The sequence below is a fragment of the Rhipicephalus microplus genome, chromosome 7, assembly GCF_043290135.1.
Source record: "Rhipicephalus microplus isolate Deutch F79 chromosome 7, USDA_Rmic, whole genome shotgun sequence".
Taxonomy (NCBI): Eukaryota; Metazoa; Arthropoda; class Arachnida; order Ixodida; family Ixodidae; genus Rhipicephalus; species Rhipicephalus microplus.
This window is the reverse complement of record NC_134706.1, coordinates 22,070,889-22,089,445: the sequence shown is the minus strand read 5'-3', so window position 1 is coordinate 22,089,445 and position 18,557 is coordinate 22,070,889. Positions and strand designations below refer to the sequence as shown.

General features: G+C 42.9%; 1 long non-coding RNA gene across 1 annotated transcript; it reads left to right on the top strand.

The window, feature by feature from the left end:
• The first annotated feature begins 7,842 nt into the window (after positions 1 to 7,842).
• LOC142767336 (uncharacterized) lies at positions 7,843 to 9,876 on the top strand. Its single transcript, XR_012884824.1, has 2 exons — positions 7,843 to 8,022; positions 9,546 to 9,876. It is a non-coding gene; the product is annotated as an uncharacterized LOC142767336 (long non-coding RNA).
• Positions 9,877 to 18,557: the final 8,681 nt, after the last annotated feature.

The window sequence follows — 18,557 nt, the reverse complement described above, 5'->3', positions numbered from 1 at the left end:
GCCCCCGATTCATTGTTAGTTTAACTTTGCACGTAACATAACCATCAGTCTTCATATTGCAAGCCCATTGTTACATTGTCTAGCTGAGGTGAATAACATCATCGGTTTGCGGTAACCATACAGCATAAAGAAAATGGGCGGAACGCAAAGTTTGTACATGTTAACCTGGTTTTCGTTCAGCCCGTAAATTTATTTAGGAGATTGCAAAACAATCACTATTCACCTACATTGCGTAAAACAGCGCGTTCAGTCTCTCTAATCTATTCTACCAACCAAAGCACGGGACAAAACCTCAAATGCAGATTACACACGCTCTTGTTAACTGACATTCCAGTGCACTATATTGCACTGTAAGAAACCAACACATAACTGGGATTTATGAATATAGAGGCTTCGTGGATAGGTTGAGCTTCAGTGTTATGCGGCAGCTGGAATAGACCACTTGCCTTCCCCCTTCAAGACACTATCGCTACCAGTCCTAGTCCCTTCAAAGCGGAGCTGCTATGTGGTATTGTCCAGCGTGTTGATTCGTGCCTTCACCGAAGACATAAGTGCCATCTAGGCAACTCTACTGTACTTCAACAATAGTAAAGGATGACCTCTAGCACCGCCCATGCATCAGTAAAAGAAACTACCGCACTACAAGACATCTCCAAGGAATTCAGAAATGGCTGAATGAAACAAATGAGTTTTGCTGGTGGAACTGTGTTTGAGGCCAGAGTCACATGTCTTGGAAGCTAATGTGTTAGCCACTGGACCAGACACTCCTTTTTAACACGAAAGTGTTTTATGCCGGGATCCACCAAGCTCCACTGACGTTTTTCCGTGACATAACCTCTATATGGCCCTTCTCTCCGCAACGTGCGCCTCGAACCAATCTCATCACAAAGCGTACTGTCCTAACCTCTCTAAGGGTGAACTTTTAAACACGATAGTCTTTCTTGGGGACCTTCAAAGCAAAAATTTTGGTCTGTTTGTTTGTCCGTCCGTCCGTCCATCTGTCTGTCTGTCTGTCTGTCTGTCTGTCTGTCTGTCTGTCTGTCTGTCTGTCTGTCTGTCTGTCTGTCTGTCTGTCTGTCTGTACATTTGTCTGTTTGTTCACTCTTAACAGCATTGGGTACTTCAAACGGTTGACCCCATCTGCAGCGCCCACCAATGTTGCTCAAGGTTCAGCGTTCATACTTGTGCAATTGTCAATTAAAAAGCAATTATTGTGCATGTCTGGGGCACCATAAAAACACGTATATATTCTGAATGTGCGTTTTTTACTATAACAGGCATATATAAGTAATTTTAGGGACCGTAGCGCTTATCACGCTTGCACGAAAAGGAGAGTGTTTCCAACGCTTTGCTAAAACGAGACGGTGGTGGCACCTACCCGTCGCCATGCGTTGTACACTTTATCAACTCTGAGACGGGCGCGCACACCCGTCTAAGAGCCACAAACTTTGTTTTCGAGGAAAACTGCCAGATGGCGCTCATGTCTCACGTTTGACGTGACTCGATGTGCTCGTTCGCCTCCGCTGCCCGTTCGAGGCACTATAACGGAGCGCCTCTAGAATACCATTCAGCGATTTTCTTGCGCAGAACATCAAATAAATGTTTTGTTCACTCTCTCACGCAAGATATCGTCTTTCGGCAACATTTTTAGATTAAATGCAAATACGGGGCCAATTTTTATATACGCTATTTACCGCTTGTGGTACTAAGAGATCGGCAACCTCAGTGTGTTGTTATTCCTGGCGAGATGTGGCGAAGGGTGTGAAAGGCACGCTTTCAAAGTCAGCACCCTGCGCGTGGCGATGCGCGTGTGCTTATAAAGAACGGGATCGCATGTAGGCGCATGCTTATCTCGTGATTGGGTGGTTTGTGCGATCTCGTCGAGCACAGCAAGTGAGCGTTGACTCCTTAGTTTGCATGAATAAACAAGTTTAAATGGCACGAACACGTTGTACAGAGGTACAATATAACTGCACAGAGAGAACCCTTTACATGAAGGCACCGTTTATTTTTCACAAATGGGAGTGTAATACAGGCCCTCTGCAGGAGAAAAAAAATCTCGCTTTTTTCGAAAGCACGAAGTAATGAATGTAATAGCTACAAACTGGAATGCCACACGAAGAAAGGCAAGCAGCATGAAACTTGCGGTGTGCTACTCGAGCACAAAGGAGGCAATAAAAAGCACGAAAGACGAGAGTGAACTGAAAATTGTGCTAGCTAGCACTTCCTGCGCACTGCTTAAGCACGAAGGGTGGACAAAATAAAAAAAAGAAAGCGCCAGGTCACCGCGGAACACGCAACGCTGTATCAGCGAGAGCTGTAAGAGCGGCCTTTCTACAGTCTTTTCATACACTCTTCGAGCAACTGCTATAAGCATAATTTCAGGCTACCCACTGCGCCATAAATAATCTTCTTGTCTAGCAGGGAGCCATTGTTTGTTTGTTTGTTTCCCTGTATTCATCGCTCACACCCACCCAGTGGGATTGGCCAAAAAAATGTAGTGCACTTTTTCTGTGACTATTATAACTATGTGTGAAAATCAATTTGTATTATAATATGTATAATGTGAGGAAAACCACATGAAAAAATAGTAAACGAAGAAAAAAATAGAAAAGACAATTTGAGAAATTTTTAGATTTCAGGTGTTGTGATTACCACACAGCTGCGTTTATTTCACCTCACCATTTAGAATTTTCTAAAGATACCAAACAATAATTATTTGATTGAAGATCACAATGGAATACGTTTGAATGCCTGAATATAATCGCAAACGGCATTAAATGCAACCCTGTGGCGATGTCCCGAAACTGAGGCACCAAATTTCAGTCCTCCTTTCTTTCTTTCTTTCTTTCTTTTTTCTTTCTTCCTTTCTTTCTTTCTTTCTTTCTCATTCTTCATAGTAGCGTGGTACCTGCTACGCCCTTGCAAGGAACTTTGAGCAATTTTTTTCATGCTGGGGCGGACGGCGCTGAAGAATTACGCCCAACGCCAGTGTAATGGGTTGGAGCAATCGAAGACCCACTCGTTACGCAAGTCCCGTTGTTGGACGCCTGGTTGTTTCTTTGGTGTTCTAAAACGCTTTATTACACACATTAACGTGATTCTTTTCCCAACATGAAACCTGAATACAAGCACATTACAGCCGAGTTTTCAGCAACTGCGTAGCTCAATGGTGGAATACTGGGCTCAAACTCAGGAGACCAAGCTTCAAATCCTAGACTGTCTTCAGGGTTCCTTATTTATTCAGTATTCTGTATCTTCAGAATGGAAGAAAATGTTTGCATTAAATGAAATATTATTCTATTATTAGCATTTGTGTTAGTATTACTTTGATAACAAAGATAATAATAATCGATGCTGGCATCGTAATACATTTAGCTTTCTTGGGCACGTATACTTTTCCTCCTACCCTGGCTATGTGGATTGAAAACAAGACTGTCAGGAGAACAATGGTCACCCAGTGCCCTCTGACGCATTTGTTGGTTTACCTGAAACGATAGGCGAGCTTTCTCTTTATACATCTCTGAAGACAATAGCATTGCTGACGCACCAGCGTTTTAGGGACAGAACAATGCCCCAGGCCTTCAATGTACCTTGGTTAGTTCTATCTTTATGCCGGTCGTGAAGCAGTATATTGCTCTACAGAGTATAAGCACACGTGTACTTCCCGCCACAAGAAATGAAGCTTTAGCTCACCTCTATTCTTACTGCCCGTACATTTGCACAACATGTCCTACTCCAGATGGAAAGCCACAAAATGTGTTATCTCAGAAATTTGTGAAACAATTTGGGTTACTTTATCATCACCTGCGACGCATTGCCGTTCCCATCGAAGTATCGGTGCATCGCACTGCTCTAAAACACATGAACCTGTCTTTGTTGCGCTACAGTTCATAATGCCCTATTCAAAACGCTATTGAGCTTGCATAAACACAACTGAGGTGACTCGGAAGTGCTGGCTGCTGCGTAGATTCCTGAACTTCGTCAAAGGCGAATTATGATTTGTGGTACCTCACCTTCAAAAGATTCGCTCGTAACGTCACATGACAGGGTTTAGCTGCGCAAACGTGTTTTTCGCTTTTCTTAACTTTTTATGCAGGTAACAAGTGCGACAGCCACACCACATCACGTGACGTCACCAACCAAAAACACCTTTGAATATAAGCACAAAGACCAATAAGTTATCCTTGACAAGGATAGCCTAAGCTCTGGGAAGGGCATTATATTACTGGTAATAAAACTTTAAAGCCTCTTGTGTTTTATCCAGTGAGCGTCAACTTTGCTATGAATATTTAAAACAAATCTCTGAGTAATTTGCGAAATTTTTGCGAATTTGTCAAGTTCAATGGACAATGTACACTTGGCATCCAAATTTCAGAGGCCAGTTTTTCAGCGAAAACTTTGTATATGGAGGTGTATGGCGACGAACTGCACATCACATGTTAGGGTATCTCAGAACCAGCCATAAATAATAACTCAAAGCTGCTTGCTGAAGCAGCAAGAATTTTTCACTTGCAGTGGTCCCTCAAGTTTAGACGCTCACTAGACGCTATACAACACACTGACTCATTGAGGCGAAGACCATTTAATTGCGAGTGGACCACCTTGCTCAGAACGCCATAGAAACCGTTCACGACGCTCTTTTCGTCTACCCTGTTCCTTTTTTCTATGTTCGCGCGCTGAAAAAACTTCCTCGTTCCCACTTTGTCGTTTGGTTTGCAAACGGTTGCTCGCAATAATGTTCCCACGTTAATTAAATACTACCGCTTGTGACGGGGCGTTTGATCGGACCAGCAGTTCATGCAAAACAGAACACGCGACCACATAATTTCAGGGGACAAGCTGTTTAGTAGAAGTGTCTAAGTAATTCAAGTAAATTAGCATTTCAGCCTTTTACCGAACGTTTTGCGTGTGAGCTTTTGTTCAAGATTCAGGATGCATTAAAACATTTTTCGGCGTATTTATCTAACGTCTGTTTTAGCGAAAAGCCCAACACTGTCACACCACCTCACTATCTGCATAAAAACCACCATGTATTAGGCAAGTTTAAAAACATTCTAATCTTCTTCAGCGTGCGCTGAGCCGCGTCACCAAGTGCGTTGCGCAGGCGCTGCGTGTCGTCATCAGCCTTAATTAGCGTCACCGTTCGCCGGGAGCGCGCAACAGTCGTTTTGCTCGGAGCACTTGCCCGCCGCTGAGAGCTTCGCCCGGCGGCGACGGTGGAGTGCCGGCCAGAGGAACTCCACTCCTAAAAACATTTATTTACATGCCCTAAATGATGCAGAGCTAGACAATTTCACTGAATCTATAGCTAATTCCGGTAGTTTTGGTTTTATTGCCAACTTCTATTATAAAGTATAGGCATTGTTTATGCTAGGTCGCGGCAAATGTTGGTAAATATGCCGCCGTGTAGCAGAGCAGGCAATTTCGTCGGTCCAAATGTCAAATCATAGTTTCGGTGTTGATACTTCGGCGAATACACTCACCACATCACTTGCGTGCATGGGCTTAGGGACCGGCCCCGACGGCAAGTATTGCCCTCATGTCGCTATCTCAAGCTCATGCGCATAATTTCTAGTCGCAAGTGTTTTAGGTATTCTTATGCTGGCGCTGAATACGCATACGGAATACTCGATCTTGGGCAATCCTAAAAGGGAGACAAAAGCTTTCATTTATTTCTATAGATTTTTATTTTCATGTAGATACAGAAGTTTTTCTACACAAATGATCTAAAAAGCAAAAGAAAAACGTTGAATCGTCAGCCCTGAAAACGCGGCAACCTTCTCTGTATTGTAGTTCATTTCAAGCTATAGGCTTTTATTCCAGCTTTCTTGCGGGTGACTAAGCCCGGTTTTGGGGCGTGCTTACTCACTCCTTCCGTGTTTTTTAATTCTAGATATCATGATAACGGCCATTTATTACGAAAATAAATTCGCGAAATACTTCCTCGATCATAATCATCCCAGTGTTATCAAAAAAGATAATTACGTCATGTAGGTACATGGCTTATATTGGCTCCAATCACAGTCACGCTTCCGTCACCGACCTGTCATATCGCGCAGCCCCCTCTGGTTCTCTCAGACGTGGTTTTTTTTTCATACTTACTTATTCCATACATGAATTAATCGTCAAGATTTTAGGTCGTTTTGTTTGTAACATGGCACGTCACCTATAGTGTCGCTTTGTGCGACCTTTGTGTAACAAAGTTGCACGTACCTCTGCCCAGCAACAGCCATTGAACGGTTTTGCGGAACGCATGCCTACATTGTCGCCGATTGGTGGTGTGTCGAAGGCCAGTGATTAATAAAACTTGACTGTCAATGGCTAGGGCCAATCGCCTTAGCTACACCGGCCGCCTTGAGCAATACGAAAACTGGCCCTAGTATCAGCTTCTCCACCTAGCATAGTTTATAGTGGTGTTTATTCCACATCGGTGCAACAGTGGCCATGGCGACTCGACAGTCGATCTAAAGGTCACGAGTTCGAGCCTGGCTACGGCGACTCGACAGTCGATCTAAAGGTCACGAGTCCGATCCCGGCTACGGCGGCTCGACAGTTGATCCAAAGGTCACGAGTTCGATCCCGGCTACGGCGACTTGATAGTCGATCTAAAGGTCACGAGTTCGATCCCCGCTACGGCGTTCACATAGCGATGGAGGCGAAATCGTGGACGCACATACTATGCCTGACGTCCATGCGCGTTAAAGAACACCATATGGTCAACATTTTCGGAGCCCTCCACTGCTATGGCTCTCACAGTCAACTCATGGTGTCGGGGCATAAACCTTGAAATATAATTGACTGTCTAGCAGTATTTTGAAAACGACCGTACAACTCTGCTACCTAGACGTGCCATGTACGTTAGTTATTCCATCCTGTAATAGTAGAACAATTAATTTCGCGTCAGGAAGAGGCAACCTTTCTGCTCACGCTGAAGCAAAACGAAGATGTCCCGGCATATCTTCGAATGCATGTCAACTTGTTAAACAGTAACGAATGTTCTTCCTGTGCCTCACGTGGCGTACGACCTTCGTAACGCTTTTCTTACCACATTTTCGTATTCTCTCCTCCTCATAAATGGGGCACTGTGAATGTATGAAGGAAGTGACCATTTTTCTTCAAAGAAGCACTGCAAGAGGTGTTGCGTGTAAAAGACATAACAAGGCACAAACATATCTTGACATGTTTTCTGGGCATGGTTAAATATTAGCGTGTTACTTGATACTACCTTTAAATACACAGTATGTCCCACCTGCATTGTTTTTTTTTATTGTTCTGCATATTACTATGTGACGCAGTTCTTTGTCTGCTTTTACTTTCTTTTTGCCAACGGTTGTTCGCTTCATCCTTCACTGCATAAGAAAAAGTTCAAATGAGTGCCTAGAATTGGAACATGCGTTTATTTGATTCTTTTTATAGAAGGTAATTACATGATAGTGCACCATAATATCCACGTCTTCTTTATATGAATACTGTAGCTAGATTGTCCTGCATTGTGTGAGGTCATCGGCTCCGGTGCTATATTCTTTTTCCGGCAAACAGATCATTTTTAGCTGGCCGAACAAGTTGGGACTCTTGCAAGATTCGAACGTTAGTTGAACGTACATGGGCATACACCCTACCAACCATTGTGATGCTAAAACTGCGTGAAAAAGCGATATTATAAACGAATTCGCATTGCTAATGTACTGTTCTATCCTTGTCCTCCTAAGTTGGTCAGGCATTTTTGTGGGCCTAGCAAAAAAAATGCTTTTTTGTTCCAGGCAATAATCGAGACGACATGCTCTTTGGCACTATTCTAAAACGCATTGTTCTTCGCCGCTTTCTTGAGTTCATTTTAACCTGGCTAATCGAAAAGTAACACGAATAAAATTCTTGCCCATTTAAGACACACTTGCATCTAGAGGGACACATCACGAATCACGCAGTCATAATCTAGAGCTATGGCTCGTCTCATAGCAATTAGCCTGCTGTCCATGTCACTTGCCTGTACGGTCAACTGTAGCATTCTTGCGTCTACCGGTAAGTGTGATTGGTACTATGAATGATGTTATTTGTTATATTCATGGCACCATGCTTATATTCAAGTTTTCAGTAGTGACAACCGTCGAGTGATTCACATAGTGGAAACGAGCTATGAACATTTGCTCACGTTTCCCATGGGATGGTTGCGCGTTGCACAACCTCTGCACATTTGCGGTGATACTTATATATATGAAAAAATTAAAATGAATGTTCACAAGCCTAGAATACAAAAGTATTCGTTTGCGAACTTTGTGGCCGGTGGACAAAGCTTGCTCAATAGGTACGTATATATATATATATATATATATATATATATATATATATATATATATATATATATATATATATCACAAAACAATCCAACACTTGCCAGCTGCAACATTTATGAGTTAACAAAGATTCCCATAGTATGTGTACAGACAAACATACAAAAACATTTTTCCTAATTGAAAAGTCCAAAATTATGATACACCGGTGTAAAAACAATTCAAGCATGCGGGCCAACTTTCAGCTAGAGGAATGTTACGGAAATTGCTCATATTTGCTTTCCATTTTTTAACAAAACACTCAGCATAATTTCAATGAGCGTACAGCTTCTTTTACACAGGGTTAACCATGCAGCCAAATTACACAGTCATTCTTATAGAATTGCTAATTTAGCTTACTCTGTATGCAGGTGACTGGTTTGAAAGAGTGTTCGTCATGTGCACTGTTCTTTCTTTTTAATCTGTAAAATTTTGCGGTTACGTACTTCGCAGGTAATTTTACGTGTGACTTTAATGCGAAGCGTATATATAAACAAAGGCAGCCTAAATTAACGCAGAAGGACACGTGCTAACGGACAAGGTTAGCTGTTGTCCTGCCCATGTCTCTTTCTTTCACCTCCGTTTCTTGTACGCTGCTGATGTGATGTCACGCGATCAACCTGGCTAACTTGCCACACCTGCCATTTACGTTTAGATCATGTTTGCCCCTCTCCTTATCAAACGTGAATGTGATATCTCTCGTTTAGCAGAAAATAATAGTTTAGACGGCAAGGCAAGAGATGGCTAACAGAAAGCACACTTGCGTCAGGCTCAAAAGCAAGTGATGTATATCACCGTATGTGTATTTAATACCTCATGCGATTGTCCTTGCTTAACGACATAAAGTTGATCTTACTCATTTTGTTATGCTTCCTGGTTTACATTACGGGTGTTCTTCGTATCTGCATAGTTGCGTCCGCTATTCTCTCTGTACCTACTGGTGGTATTACGGATAAATAACTACATAGTAAATACGATCTTCAGGACGTATAACAAAAAAATGTTAGCACATAATTTCTACCCCACGAGTTTTTATCAAGAGCTGGCCTTATCAACCTGGTGCTTTCTATAGCCCCTCGCAATCTACTTACGTAATGTGATTAGCGAGACACGCAAGCACAAAAATTACTGCATTGTGAATCGTTAACTCGAGCTAAAAATTACCAGTGCTTGACTAAACATACAAATGTATCATATATTTTTTACACTGACTAGGTATCTTTGGGCAATCCGCCCATCAACGATCTGGTTCCGGCGGAAGCGTGACGTTAGGCTATGATCAAGGATTGTGGAGTCTGCCGAATCAACGGCCGCATCACCTTGAGTGGGGGTCGTCATCGTCCATGGGACGTTACTGGGATCCGGACCTAATGTGGAGACCCTGGCAATGGTGGGACCCACAGCAGATGTGGATGCGATGGCAGACTCCAGACTCCTGGCGACAGGAACAGCAGCAATGGTACTACTGAGAACTGCGGCTGCTATTGTTATTAAGCCGATAGCTTTGACAGTTTGAATAAAGAAGTATACATTTTGTCCACATAAAGGACAAAGTTTAAGCCATTTCACATCGCGAAGGTGAATGACCATCGGAGCTAACGGGAGCACCTCCACCTGTTCGTGTTATCGGCGTTCTATATAAGCGCGTTGTTCGGCAACAGGCGGGAAAATGAGCAATCGTTTTCCACACATCACCAACGCATCCCCTACTCATCACCTACTCATCACCTACTCATCACCTACATCACAACGCGTCACCTATTCTTAACTGATGCTGGGCAACAAGCCCGAGGAGTGTGTCATTTCGTTTCAGTTTTCTGCACAGCGTAGGGACCGCACCCCGGGTTTCACCGGTTGCAGTGCCTCGGACAACGACCCACATTTGATCGAATGTAGGCGTCGAGTGATTACGTCGCTGCGAGACGTCTTTTCATAAAGTCTCTTCGTGACATCACCATGATGTGGTCGCTTCTAAAGAATCATAGTGTAGTTATATAACGTCAACTTCTAAAGAAGTTGGCGTTATTTGTTTTTTTGTTCATAAACTCACGCCCTAAATCAAGCAAGTATGACTCTTACAACTCTGCTGTATTCCTCTCTTACCATTGTCTTTGAATTTAGCGTCAACACGTAACATTATGTACCCGCATTGCGACGTATTTGTTTTGTTAACGCGCTCGCTTGTGCGAAGCGATGGCCACCTTTTGAGCTACTGATTCAAAAGTCAGTACTTTGTTTTTGCGGAATAAGTTTCCGTTTCATAGCTGAACGAACACATACGTGAGGTGAACGTAAGATGCACCCGTTGTATACATTTATCGCGGAAACCCCTTGCAACGTACGACCAATAATTGCGAAATTCAGTGGCACCCATAGTGTGCATTACCCAGAAGCATTGAAACATGTCTATGTCATTAGGATCAGTGATGAGTCAGAAAATTTAATTCAAATTATAGCTAAGGAAATATTTCATGTACCTTTGTTCACAAAAAAAAACTGGTGCCAACAGTATACTTATTGAAATCATAGATAGCCAAAACTTGTTGAGCTCACTCACTCATGAGAGACATTTCGATCTTTGCGCCCACTCGGACTCAGACTCACCAAATTTTTCCTGAGCTGAACTCAACTCGGACTCACATTCACGAATATATTTTTTGCAGCCGTACTCGCTCGGGATTAGACTCGCGAAACGATTACTCACCTGGACTCAGACTCAGACTCGCGGCTCGGTCAGAGTCTGAGTGAGTCCAAGTAAATCGACTCATGAGTGAGTTCGCTGACCTATGGCTGCAATAATGGGTACTTAGACACTGAGTACTCGTCTACAAAACTAGGATAACGAACGCTTATCTGGCTTGAAGCTTCAATTGAACTCAAAGTTTAAATTGTTACTTGTTTTTATTGCAAATAAACCATTACCTATATACTGGTACGCAGACATGGAAAATCAACCTATTGCGTCTGGTGTTACGAATTGCGGCATAAGAGTTCCTTTTCAACCTTAATAAGCAATCGTACCTACCGGAAATGTTATGTACCGTTTACAACGTGAGATATGAAAGCGACTACTAAACTTAGAAGCTTACATTATTAGAATCCCAACAAACTATTGTAATATACTGCGCTGAACAGATACAAGACAGGCTTCTCCCTCTATCGACAGCTAGTGAACAAAACACCCATGAAAAAAGCGATTGTCTGTTCTGCCGAAAGATGGCACCGAGAGTCTCAAGAACAATTAGGGACTGTTGTAACAGCACAATTTTTACCCGGACACAGTGCGTCCTCTCCGTTGACAGCAGGCGCTTTTGTTGGCTGCCTCAGGTCTCTGCATCCGCGTCTGCGTTCTTTTTATTTTCTGCATGAACGATTCTCCTGGACCCGGACCGAGAATTTTGAGCGGCTGATACTTGAATTTCCTTGCCAAACTATCAAACCTATAAAAGATATTATTCCAGCGAGAAGAGAAAGTGGCTACGATGAAATATTTAGCACTATTCAAGTAAGGTGGTAGTTCCAGAGAACGTAGAAGCATTCAGGAAGTATAAATCCTCGTTGCCTGGCATGTCACTGGAGCTAGCGTTTTGTCGTGTGGTCTTCAGTTTTTCAAGGTCACACCACTGCCTTTAAGAGGACCTCTGATGATATGTGGGGTTTAACGCCCCGAAACCACGATATGATTATGAGAGACGCCGCAGTGCAGGGCTCTGGAAATTTCGACCACCTGAGGTTCTTCAAGGCGCACCGAAATCCTAGCACACGGGCCTACAACATTTCCGCCTCCATCGGAAATGCAGCCGCCGCAGCCGGGATTTGATCCCGCGACCTGCGGGTCAGCAGCCGAGTACCTTAGCCACTAGCAGACCGTGGTGGGGAAGACAATATCTCTGTTCCAGACGTTAGCTACCGTCACGTACCGAATTGGAGGATTTTTCATCTACTGATCGTGCTGGCAAAGAATACTTATGACCATGCATGACCGCATATTTTTGCACATATGAATGTGTTTTTATGACTACAGATAACCTAACTATGGGATGCTGGGTACCGGGAAAGTGTCACCCGCGAAGCCATCGAAATTCTTCAGGAAGTGACCAAGAGAGACACCCAGAAGCAGACATTAAACACCGAGAGGAGTGACGCGAAATAATATAGCACTAGTCTCATTTATGTGTATAATCAGTCGCGTAGCCTGTTGGATGAGGGCACTGAAAACATCATGCGAACTATTTACCGTGACAATTAGGGAGAAGCTATAGCCATAGTGAGCAAACCAGTTGCAGCCACATAGTCATGTACAAATGATGTATACTCATATAACAATCCCCTAGGCTTATCGGGATGTTTCAGTATTTCTTTTGGTGATTCCACTAGAGTGTCAAAGTGTGCTAGACGTGAATTTTACAGTGGTTGAACCTTTGTATAAGACCATCATAATGCAAATATACTAACTACTGCTATTTTTTTTCGCAAAATGGCTATTCACCCGCTTAAGAGCTCAATTCTCAGCGTGGATAGATACACCCTCGTAAATCCCGCCTTATAAAGGATGATTTGATTGATATGTGGGGTTTACCGTCCCAAAACTGTCATATGATATGAGAGCCGCCGTAGTGGAGGGCTCCCGAAATTTCGACCACCTGGGGTCAAAATAACGTGCACGCAAATTTAAGCACATGGGCGTACAGCATTTCCACCTCCATAGGATGTGCACCTGCCGCAGCTGGGATTCAATCCCGTGACCTGCGGGTCAGTAGCTGAGTACCTTAGCCACTAGACCACCACGACGGGGCCCTTATAAAAAATGTCTTCGTCATATTGAGCAAATTCAATATCGGAGGGCCGATCGTATTGGACCCTTACGGGAATTCAGCAAATGCGGTAGTACAGGGTGCAATGACGGCACGTTGTTGGAGTTAACCCGGGTAGCCCTGCTTTAGTTGACATGGGCAGAAGAATCTATTGAAAAACCTAAGCGAGCTCCACCCTACTGAAAGCTGAACGAACGGCAGAGCATTGTTTCGCCTGTGCTTATTTTATCTTTATCCAGTCTCCTCTGCTCTTTTTATGTGTTCGTTGCTTCCTTGTTGCTCTTTAATGTTAGCCTCTTTCTGCCTGTACAAAAAAGGCGGAAACAGGATCACTACAGCCAGAATTTCCACTTATGGCTGAGTAAATCATGTACAGAAAAAACGTTAAATAAAGAAATGTTCTCAAAACCATAGGATATGGGTCAAGAGATATAACGCAGCACAAAACATATTAACGAAAGCTCACAGATCACAGACTGTCAGAGGTACATTAGCATCAGTTTAGCATACCTATACGAAGATGAAAGTTGTACTAGCAACAGTACTGATCTTCTAGGCACATTAGTTTTGTTGTAGTTGACGCTGTCATTGTCCATGCATGGTCCCGCTCTCGAACCCTCTTGTTTTGAGACCTTCTCCTCAGAAGCGATCTTCCTCAATGAAGCAGTTCATTTCGGCATTATGCAAAAGGTCAAACTAGAGGTGCCGACCATATGCATCACAAAGATTTAGGGTTAAGCTATAAAGTAGACACAGTCACATATATTATAAAGTAGACACAGTCACATTAATACGCAGCAACAGGACGCATATAGGGCCCATAGGAGAACAAAATATACTGCCCATATAGCCCTGGGACGACATATAAACACAGGGTTTCACACTGAGTTAGCACGTAAGAGCAAAAAGGAAATGATTCGTCATGACTGCGAGAAAGATTGGAAAGACGCATACAGCGAGGTCAACCACATGTTCAGTATATATGTGTGTTTTCCGTAATCAGTTTTTATAGCACGATGCATTAGAGGTTGATCTGTCAGCGTGCCCGTGTTTATTCGCTGAATTAAAATGACGCGCTTCACTCGCATGCTGCGTAATTGCTGGTGGAATGATCAATGTGTGGATATCGGTGAATACAGTGGATGTCGTCTGAAACTTTCATTGTATATAAAAGTGAAAAAACTCCTTTCACGGGACCTCACAGTATACAAAAGCAAATATTTTCTTGTTTTCGTGAGGAAAATTTTATCGCGAAGTAATATTTGGTTCAGAAAAGTTGGGCGTCACAACTCTTATTAGAGATTTGGAAGTAAATTAATAGCACATAAATGCTAGTTTAGAGATCTGTTCTGTTTTGTTTTGCGGTGGAGAGGTTCAGGTCTATTCAGGTATATTCGTTGTCCTTTGGTTGACAGAGACTCCGCCGACATGCAATCTTTTCCGTCATTAGTCATGTTATCGTCCATGATTATTCTTTTCTTCATAGCCGTCATTGTTTGCGTTTAAATGAAACGTGCCAAAGAAATCACAAAAACAGAAACATTTCATTGAACACAATTTATCTACCTACGTCCTTATGCGCACTTCATTTTTGCACTTATGCGTACAAGAAATTAGGAAACCATTTTTTCTCAGGAAATAACACGCCATATTTGCTTTTCCTTTAACATTACTTCAACTGGTGAAATACTTTCGGGAGTGTGCTCGAACCCCACCCTAAATATCAACTATGCGAGAGTCATACAGAAAAGAGAGTTTTCGGAAGCGAATGCTAATTTTGGTTAGTAATAGTTTTATTATCAAAAAAAATCATTTTTGAGATTAGCTCACACATGTGCCATTGCACGTATAAGTAGTCGTATTGCGGTGGTGAAAAACTTATTTGCACATAAATTAACCTTGTGGAACACGCTTCCTAATGACATTGCTCCCTTCTCACACTTATAAACTTCGATAAAGGATTAAGCCGTGATTCACTCCCACAAAAAATAAAGAAAAGACTTGATCTTCAAAAGTAAAACACTATACCGTAATCAGGCCCTGTCGCCATCGCCTTCTCAACTGGTCACTCAATTTTGGTTCTCGGTGAAGTCTTAAACCATCCCGCAAAGGAACGAACGTCTGTGCGCGTAACATTTACTGCGTAAAACTTCCTTATATATCTACTCCAAGTACAGCTGCAAAGCGCCTACTACGCCATGGTTTTCTCCTTGGTGAATGGCAGAAGGCTCCACTACGGGTCCGTATGGTAACACGTCAATCTACGCAGCTACTCACTTTCACCACAATTTTCATGATGATATACATGAGTGATCTCATACCGAACCAGTGCTGGTATAGATACCATTATCGGAATGGCCACCAGAGCTTCGATTCGTAAGCGGATAGATGTATACGGTAAGGTCGCCAAATTTCACTCAGAAATGCTTCGCCTTTAAAAATTCTGAGGCTCCCAGCGGGGATTCGAGCCAACGACTCGTCGCCCTTAGCGTGCTGCATAGCATACCTCGACCACGCCGCTCACCCTGTCCATCTCACTAATGCAGAGCTATGTATACACACCATTTACTACTGGCTTACTATCAATGGACTTAGAAGAAACCTACTTGAACAAAACATGTACTTTGTTTGGACAAACCAAACATGCTTTTCCTAAATATTTACGTGTACGATGGCTTGATCAATAGACATGTGGGTCCACTGAAGCACATACAGCTGGATGAAAGGGGCATTTTAAAGTGTCTCTGGCTCGACTTTCACTCTGAAGCAACAGGAAAATTCCTGGCGTCAAGGCCAGCCCTATTCGGAAAGCTGCTGGTTCTGTAGGTCCTGTGAATTCGGATCTTATCTGAATGCACACCACCACTTTCATTTGTCAGACGGATAAGCTGACCCCGCTGGCACAGATGAGTTGTGGGGACGCTTGCGCCGTTAAGACATCGCACGGCTTTGTCGTCGCAACAGTGTACATTCCACAAGGAACCTTACGAACTGATTCCACAAGGAACCGCGAAATTGCGCGTACTCGCCTCTCGACCTCTCAACAAATCCAAGGGTGTTTGCACAATCAACGACACTGTGACGTGCAAATTTCGCCCAGTTCTTTTGTCCTTCTGTGCTCTCCTACCCGTCATGTTGACTTGTCAGAAAAACTGCTTTCTCGCTACACAGGTTCGTACGAAATCCTTCATGCGATTATACTCCTCTGACGTATGAAATCGTCCATGTCGGCCAGTCAGCTTGATCAGCCCCACGGGCTACTGGTATCCTACATGTGGCACGCTCGGAGCCCTACAACTTTCCCGGAGACGATTACATATACACGCACTGAGATGGCCACTTGTGCCTCGGAGATTATGCTACATGCATGCATACTGACATCCTCGGTGCCTATGCACGTGTGTGCCTTACGCAGAAGACGAAGGGCTGTCTCCGCTCAGTCGCTGATGAGCCGGTATCGCTGCAACTGCTAGTTCGAATATATTTTACTGAAAGCCCCAGCAACCCTACACCTCCTGTCTTATGTAGTAATATCACAGTTCTGAGGCGTAATGTCGCCAATATTACTTTACGATAAAACAAACGCTACGAGAATCTGTTGTTGCGATAAACTGCATCACGTTGAGTCAGATCATTTCCCGAAACCTTGCTCGACAGCTCGCAAGTGTCCGCCTCGAATGAGCAAGAGTATCTCCCTTTCTCCTAGAGAGCTTTCCTTGACACCAGGTTCTCTCAAACGCATCTCTCATGTTTCGCTAATCAACGCGGCCCTGTGCTGGCAGCGGCCCCATTTTCCTCGAGATCTTTTTTATCATACCGGCCCTGCTTATTTTCCTCCTCACTTTCAACGCTTACCTTCCCTTTAATACAGTCTTTTTCTCTTAATGTCCAGTGTTTATCTTACATATGTTCTACATACCTTTGATATATGTCTCCATACAACACTATATCATTTTTGAAAGCACATAATGTAAACATCAGTGCCCGCAAAAACACTCGTTTAGGCTGGAATGGCCGTTCCCGTAATATGAAGATGTCAAAAACAGTGATTTTATATGCACTTAAATATCGGCAGATCCCACGTATACCTTGGGAATAGACATCATGTGAAGCATAAGGAGGAAAGATGACCATGTGGTAATCTTTTTATTGGGTGGCACGTTGCGAAATAACGCTAAATATATGTACAAATTTTGCATGCACAAACATATGTTAAACAAACATAGATATATATGTACCATTGCTTGGCACTTGTGCGATGACGCCAATAGTAACATGAGTATTAGCAACAATAGAATCGGCAAGCTGATGCTGATGCTCGCGAGGATGATAGCCCTGGACACGGGTATGTAAATCAGTTTCGGCGGATGGCACCTAACTACACTTGACCCCAACCCGACGTTATGGCTGTATCATGGTAGTACAAATGTTATGTTTATAAAATTGGTTAGTCAGCACTGCAACGACAAATGACGTTTCACGAGCATTGGTGTATATTTGAAAAGCAGTTCCAAGGCATGGTGTGGTTCCGTGGTATAGTAATACATTGCCTTGTATATAGCTGGCGTTGAATTCCTGCTGAGACTCTGACATTTATTCTTAGAATTTGTCAGGTGAACGCTGCCGATTCCAGGTTTCTTTTAACGCTAAAGCGCTAAAATTGTCCATATGTGTTCACCTCGTTCCTGGGTACATACTAAGTGTCAATAACTTGTGGCACGTACTCGCATACCAGAGGCGCATACCTGCGAGCGGTTATGTGCCACTTGTATGCGGGTACGTGCCATATCAGCCCACAGATATGTGTCACTGTCTGGCAGGAATTGTTTGAAGACGAACGCGATTGGATTATGACATTATTCATGTCTCGCGCAGTGCTTCATATTCGTCAAGCCATCACACCTTCCCAGACTAATTTTGGTTCACGCCAAATTAAGGGGGTGATTACACCCAAATGTAAGCAGCTAGATAGATAGATAGATAGATAGATAGATAGATAGATAGATAGATAGATAGATAGATAGATAGATAGATAGATAGATAGATAGATAGATAGATAGATAGATAGATAGATAGATAGATAGATAGATAGATAGATAGATAGATAGATAGATAGATAGATAGATAGATAGATAGATAGATAGATAGATAGATAGATAGATAGATAGATAGATAGATAGATAGATAGATAGATAGATAGATAGATAGATAGATAGATAGATAGATAGATAGATAGATAGATGCCTACAGTGCTTTCAGTATGTTAATAAATGCTTTGCATTTATTAATGTCTCATCAACTCGTTTTCGTATGTCATATCAACATGCGCCAAACAAGATATTAAATACCACTAGTACAGAATGATTCTATATAGTGTTGTCATTTTAATGTGGAGGAAACTAAACCTGCAATG